The sequence below is a fragment of the Geotrypetes seraphini genome, chromosome 4 (assembly GCF_902459505.1).
Source record: "Geotrypetes seraphini chromosome 4, aGeoSer1.1, whole genome shotgun sequence".
NCBI classification, from domain to species: domain Eukaryota; kingdom Metazoa; phylum Chordata; class Amphibia; order Gymnophiona; family Dermophiidae; genus Geotrypetes; species Geotrypetes seraphini.
The window spans coordinates 187,854,957-187,861,588 of NC_047087.1; positions in this window are offsets into that span (position 1 = coordinate 187,854,957).

Here is a 6,632-nt window from a genome sequence, read left to right on the forward strand (position 1 = left end):
GTTTTAACATGCTTCACAGAGGAACACAGGTTTCCCTATACCAAAAAAAGAGCTATCCAGGGGCTGTAGCCAATCAGACTACTGCCATACCAGATGCCTGCCCAACATCACAACATTGCTAATGTCAGTGAGATTCTAAACCTTGTGTTTAGAATACCCGAAGCAGCAAGGCTTTTCCTCTGCTGTGTCACTTCGACGCAGCAGAGGAAAGGCCCTAACGGGGCTGGCCACAAGTACTCTGTTTACATCTCTGCTGATCGGCCACTGCTGCTCTTCAGTTAATTGAGATGGGTCCAGGAGGGCAGACCTGGGGGGGGGGGGGGTCCAGCAGGGTGAAGGGGAGAGGAGATGGGTGGATGCTGCACTCATAAGTGGGAGGGGAAGAGAAAGTGACCCGGAAGGGAGGAACAGATGTTGGACCTACAAATGGGGCTGGGGAGATGATAGAGGGAGGAAAAGAGTGAGTTAGGAAGGGAGACAATACTATTTTTTAGAGTAACTCAAGTAACCAGAAACTAGAGTTATCTGGCATCTACCAATCCCAGTGTGCGCTGGATAAGTCTGAGAGTCTACTGTAGCAAGGAATCCTTATGGATAGAAATTCCATGTTAAGGAGTGTACTGGTAGGGTTGTACTTCCATCCACTGGGAATGAACAGATAGATGAAGAAATGTTTACAGAAATTAGGAAAGCTGGAAAATTGGTCAACAGTATAATAATGGGTGAATTCAATTACTGTCTAATATAAGGAAAGAAGTGTTTCTTCAGACCATCACTAACACTAAATAATGCACCATTAGTATCACAAACGACCCCTCCCAATCCTGGGAAAAAAACTTTTTTAGGGGAGAAAAAGACCGTAGTTCAAGTTCATGGGTCAGAAAAAACTCCCCCTAGATTGAGTACAGCAACATTATATACTCCAGTTTCAATAATGATTATTATAAACCAAATGGCAGTTCAGTCTTACAGGCTGTACCATGGACTTTTGTTAGTATCTTGAGTGCACAGTTAAAAAATTCAAAAATTTACCAAAAAAACATATACCAAATCCCATCATGAAATGTGTATATGTAGAGTACTTAGCTATGATCCAAACTTTGGTTCCACAGTCACGATGCCCATGACAACTCAAACTTTTCCAAACACTGAATATATGGCATCATATCCTGCAAAGTTCAATTCCACAGCATTAAATCCAGCAGCGATTCCCTGTTTCGCCTCCCAGCTGTGTTGGGGAACTACTCCATGCATGTAAAGTTTCTTGAAATGCAATGGTGTTCCCCACAGACACCCAGAACTAAAACCACTTCTTGTTAACAATAACTCCTTCCTCCTCCTCTCCCTCTTTTTTTTTTTTGTTAATCTTTATTCATTTTTAAAACTCACAATAAGTGTAACATAATATAAACATTTATACTTTAACATCACTTAATATATCATCGAATTCTAACTCACATCAAATATCCCCCCTCCCTTACACCCAGCAGTAAGCAAAAGAAATCATAAAATATTCCCACCCCCATCCCACCCTGGACGTGTATGAACAAAAGAGAATTAATATTTATTCTATGCAGTAACTTCAATCTTTACATCTTGTTAATGGCTCCCAAATAACCTGAAGTTTCTTAAAATTTCCCTGCTGCATGGCAATTATCCTTTCCATTTTGAATATGTGACACAAAGAGTTCCACCAAAAGCTATAATTCAACCTAAGCCAATTTTTCCAATTATTTGTAATCTGTTGTATGACAACCCCTGTCATAATGAGTAGAAGCTAATTGTTATTAGAGGATATTTGGCTTTTTGCCCTCATTGACATGCCAAACAATACGGTGTCATAAGATAAGGCTACCAGATTATCTAACAAATTATTTATTTGACCCCCATATTGATTTCTAAAAAGCAAGTATTAATGGACAATAGAATAACAAATGATCTAATGTCCCAGCTTCAAGATGACAGTGCTAGCATCTATTAGATTTACAGCTATCTAACTTCTGTAAACGAACCGGGGTCCAAAATGCTCTATGTAACAGAAAAAACCAAGTTTGTCTCATAGATGCAGACACTGTACATCTCATCCTCCAAGCCCAAATACGTGGCCATTGAGATGCAGTAATTTGATGCTTGATCTCAATGCTCCAAATGTCCCGAAGACCAGTTTTTGGTTTCTTATTTAAAAATCCAAATATTAATATAAACCACTGAGTGGCCTGATGTCCCAGGAAGTCCACCTGAAAGCATGAGTGGCAAACTATACTGATTACTGAGATTTTTCCATTCAGGGAACCCAACCTGAATGGTCTGCTTCAACTTCAACCATCTATAATTTTGTGATTTATTAAGACCGAATTTGTGTTGCAATTGTAAAAAATCAAGCAGCTTACCATCTGAAATAACATCATCCAAAGTACATATACCGGCCTTCATCCAATACTTGTTATTGGCTATTCAGCAGGCAGAGGAGATACAGGTCGGGAATCTGTTATGCAGATGACATATTGCTTCATTTGAGGAATCCTGAAACCACCATTCCGCATTTACTAGATCTGATTGATAGATTTGGAAAATTCTCTGGTTACAAAATAAACGAGCAAATCAGAGGTTCTTCCAGTAAATGTGTGGAGGGGCATACTAAAAAAAAAAGTCTAAGTCCCCTTTTGGCCTAAGGCCTTAAACGTTGAAAGTAGAAGCAGGGAAAATGTCCATTATCAAAAAAAACGTCCAAAAGGAGTTTTAAAAAAAATAATGGCCTGCCTCTACGTTCAGCTTTTTAAACGCCCAGACCACCACTACGTCTACACTAACAACATATAATTAACCTAAAAAAAGCTTAACTCCCAAACGCCCAAAACAAGAGCTTTTAGGCGAAGGAGGAGCCAGTCCTTCGCCTAAAAGCTGGATTCTGTAACCGGTGTCTGTCAAAAACAACACTGGTTACAGAATTCCACCCCCCCCCCCTCCGCTACAACAATCAGGGTAAGAGGGAGCCCAAGCCCTCTTGCCCTGGCGATTCCCCAACCCCTGATGAGGGCAAGAGGGAGCCCAAGCCCTCTTAGATCTTTACCCTGCCTTTCTACGCCTAGAGCAAAAAGGGGCGTTTTTGGAGGAATGGATAGGGTGGGAGGTGGGCTGACCTGGACTTAGTCTTCTGGCAGCCATAACCATAAAGGTTTGACAGGTTGCCAGACAGAACTTATACATTTTGACTTAGGCCAAGTCAAAACAGATACAAGTTCTGAAGCAGCTGCTCAGCTCAGCAGCCCAGACAACCTGCCCCCCCCCCCCCCCTGCATCGGTAATGATATTTAGATGTCTGATTGGTAACAATCGTGGCAGGGGAGATGCATAATCTCTCCTCCCTGTGATTCACACCCCCCCCACCCCGAACCTCCCCGGCAGGAGAGATGCCTAATCTCTTCTGCCCGTGATTTCCCCCCCCCCCCAACCTCCCCGGCAGGAGAGATGCCCAATCTCTCCTGCCGAAGAATACCCCTCCCCCGCCCGTGATTTTCCCCCCCCCCAAAACCTCCCCGGCAGGAGAGATGCCCAATTTCTCCTGCCGAAGAACCCCCTTGTACCAATCATCACCAGGAGAGATGCCCAATCTCTCCTGCCGAACACCTCCCCCCCCCCCACTCTGATCATCAGCAGGAGAGATGCCCAATCTCTCCTGCCGAAGAACCCCCCACCCTGCACCGATCATCGGCAGGAGGGAGCCCAAGCCCTCCTGCCAGACAATTCCCCCTGAACCCCCTTCCCTCCGAATGCACACCCAAACCCCCCTGTACCCTCTCTCCACACTATGCTGGATCCCCCCTAACCCCCCTTCTCCCCTCTCTAACCTTAATAGATGGATGGATGTACGGTTCCTCCCTCCCTCCATCCAGCTGTCAGGCTTGCTTTCCTCTGAATTGCAGGACTGACCCTTCCTGGTGCAAAGATTCGGTTGGCCCATGTGCCTAAGGCCCCATCCATAGTTGGGGCATTAGGCATCTCATTGGGGGGGGGGGGGGAACGGTTCCAGGATTCTGTAACCAGTATTGTTTATGACAGACGCTGGTTAGAGAATCCTGCTTTTAGATGAAGGACTGGCCCCTCCTTCGCCTAAAAGGTCTTGTTATGGGTTTTTGGGAGTTGGTCGATTTTTGGTCGGGAATGTGTGGTAAGGATAGACGTAGTGGCAGTCTGGATGATTACATTGATGAACATAGAGGTAGGCCATTCTCAAAAAAAAAAACCCCTCATTTTGGACTTTTTTGAGAATGGACATTTCCCTGCTGCTTACTTTTTGCGCCTAGGGACTTAGGCCAAAAAGGGTTATTAGATGTTTCTTTTGATTATGCCCCTCCACAGGACTAACAATGATTCCATAGACGTCACTGAAACATGAGGAAAGGAACAGTAAAGAAAGGTTATAATAAAATCAAAGGGAAAGAAAAAAATGGAGAATATTAGAATAAAATGCTCTTATTCAGTGATAAGCTCATTCTTTATGCATAAAGAGTATGAATAAGACTGTGAACAATAGGCCTGTGCGAAATAATAAGCCTTTAATTGAGCATTGAATGTTGGAAATGAGCTTTCTGTGCGAATGTAAAAGGGAAGAGAGTTTCAGAGAGTAGGGACCATGATTGAGAAAGAGGAATTTCTATGGATGTTGAGAAATAGCTGTTTCAGAGGGAACTATCAAGAAATGATGGGATAAGTGAAGGCTTCTCTGTGGGGAGTACTGAACTAAGAAGCTGAATAGGAGAGAAGGAAAACCTCTGGGATAGGATCTGAAAAGAAAGAATATTGCATTTAAATGGTATTTGATAAGAGGAAGAATATGTTCTGCTATTCCATATATGAGTATATCGGTTTGTTTTTTAAAAGAGGTATAACATGGTCAAATTTGGAGCCATGATAGAGTACCGTATTTTCACATAGATAATGCGCACCCGTGTAAAATGCGCACATGGGTATAGCGCACGAAAAACACAAATTTATGTACAGAAATTTTTATATACCGCACACACCCGTATACCGCGCATGCTGCCCGACTCTCCCGTCGCCGCCCGACTCTCCTCTGGCCACTCCGACTCTCCTTTCGCCCGCCCCAACTCTCCTCTCCCCCTTGAAGTCCTGTCCCCACCCTGAAAGCCTGATGCCCCCCCGATGTCTGATTCACCCCCCCCGCAGGACCGCTTGCACCCCCCACCCCGAAGGACCACTCGCACGCACCCGCACCCCCACCTCGAAGGACCGCTCGCACGCACTCCCACCCGCACCCGCACCCCCACCCTGAAGGACCGCTCGCACCCCCACAGCCTCCCGACCCCCCCCCCCCATCATGTAGAAGCTCCTACCGGTGTCCTGCTGCTTCCTCTTGGCGGTCCCGACTCCCCGACACGATCGGGGCAAGAGGGAGCTCAAGCCCTCTTGCCCCACCCAACCGCGGCACCCCCGACACGATCGGGGCAAGAGGGAGCTCAAGCCCTCTTGCCCCCCCCGACTCCCCGACACGATCGGGGCAAAAGGGAGCCCAAGCCCTCTTGCCCCGCCGACTCTCCAACTCCCCGTAAATATCGGGCAAGGAGGGAGCCCAAGTCCTCCTGGCCCTGGCGACCCCCCCCCCCCCGGCAAGGGTATGTGCGGTATGTAAAAACCACGTATAACGCGTGCATTATATGCGAGAAAATACTGTACTCTGACTGCAGTTTTTTGTACTAATTGTAACCGATGTAGGTGATAGTTTAGAATTACAGTAGTCAAGGTTTGATAGAACTAGAGAGTGTATAAAAATATGAAGAGAACTGGGCTGAAAAAATGAACGAATTGAGTGAATTTGATAAAGAGCAAGAAAAGAAGAGACTACTTTTGAAATATGAGAATGAGTAAGGTATTTTCTATCACAACTCCTAAATTCTAATACAACATTGATATAACCTGGTTTTCACTGCTTGTTGAATCTGTTTCAAGTTTTATTATTTTTAATATACCGACCATCAACAACTATCTAGCCAGTTTACAACGCTATGATAAAATAAAGAATTAAAATAATGCTTATAAAAGGGGGAAAAGTGAACATTGTAGACGTTTTACAAAGACATACATGAAAGTGGGGATTGAAGAAGAAAGGTGGGGGTAAAGTTACATTGTTAAAGAGAATACCCTCCAAAAAAAACTAGGGTTAAAAAGAAGAGAGAGGGAGAGGGATAAAACATTAGGGATTGGTTAGCTTCTTAAAAGTGGTTGGCAGACTTGGCAATAAGAAGTTTAGGAGCTGTGGAATGCATCTTGATATAAAAATGTGTTTAGTTTAATCTTGAATTTATCTAGGAGATTTTTGTGGCGAAGTTGAGGAGGTAAGGCATTCCATAAAGTTGGGATGACAACAGAGAAATTGGATTTCCTAGTGTAATAAGCAGGGAACAGATAGTAGGTTCTGATCTGCTGATCTAAGAGTCTGAGAGGGGCAGAAAGGGATGAGGAGTTTGTCCAGAAAGGGAGGAAGACATGAGAGTTTTATTTTAAAGACTAGCATAAGTGTTTTATAGGTAATGCGGTGTGTGATAGATAGTCAGTGGGCTTCTTTCAGAAGGGGGGGTAACATGATCATATTTCCCTAATTTTTGTATGAGTTT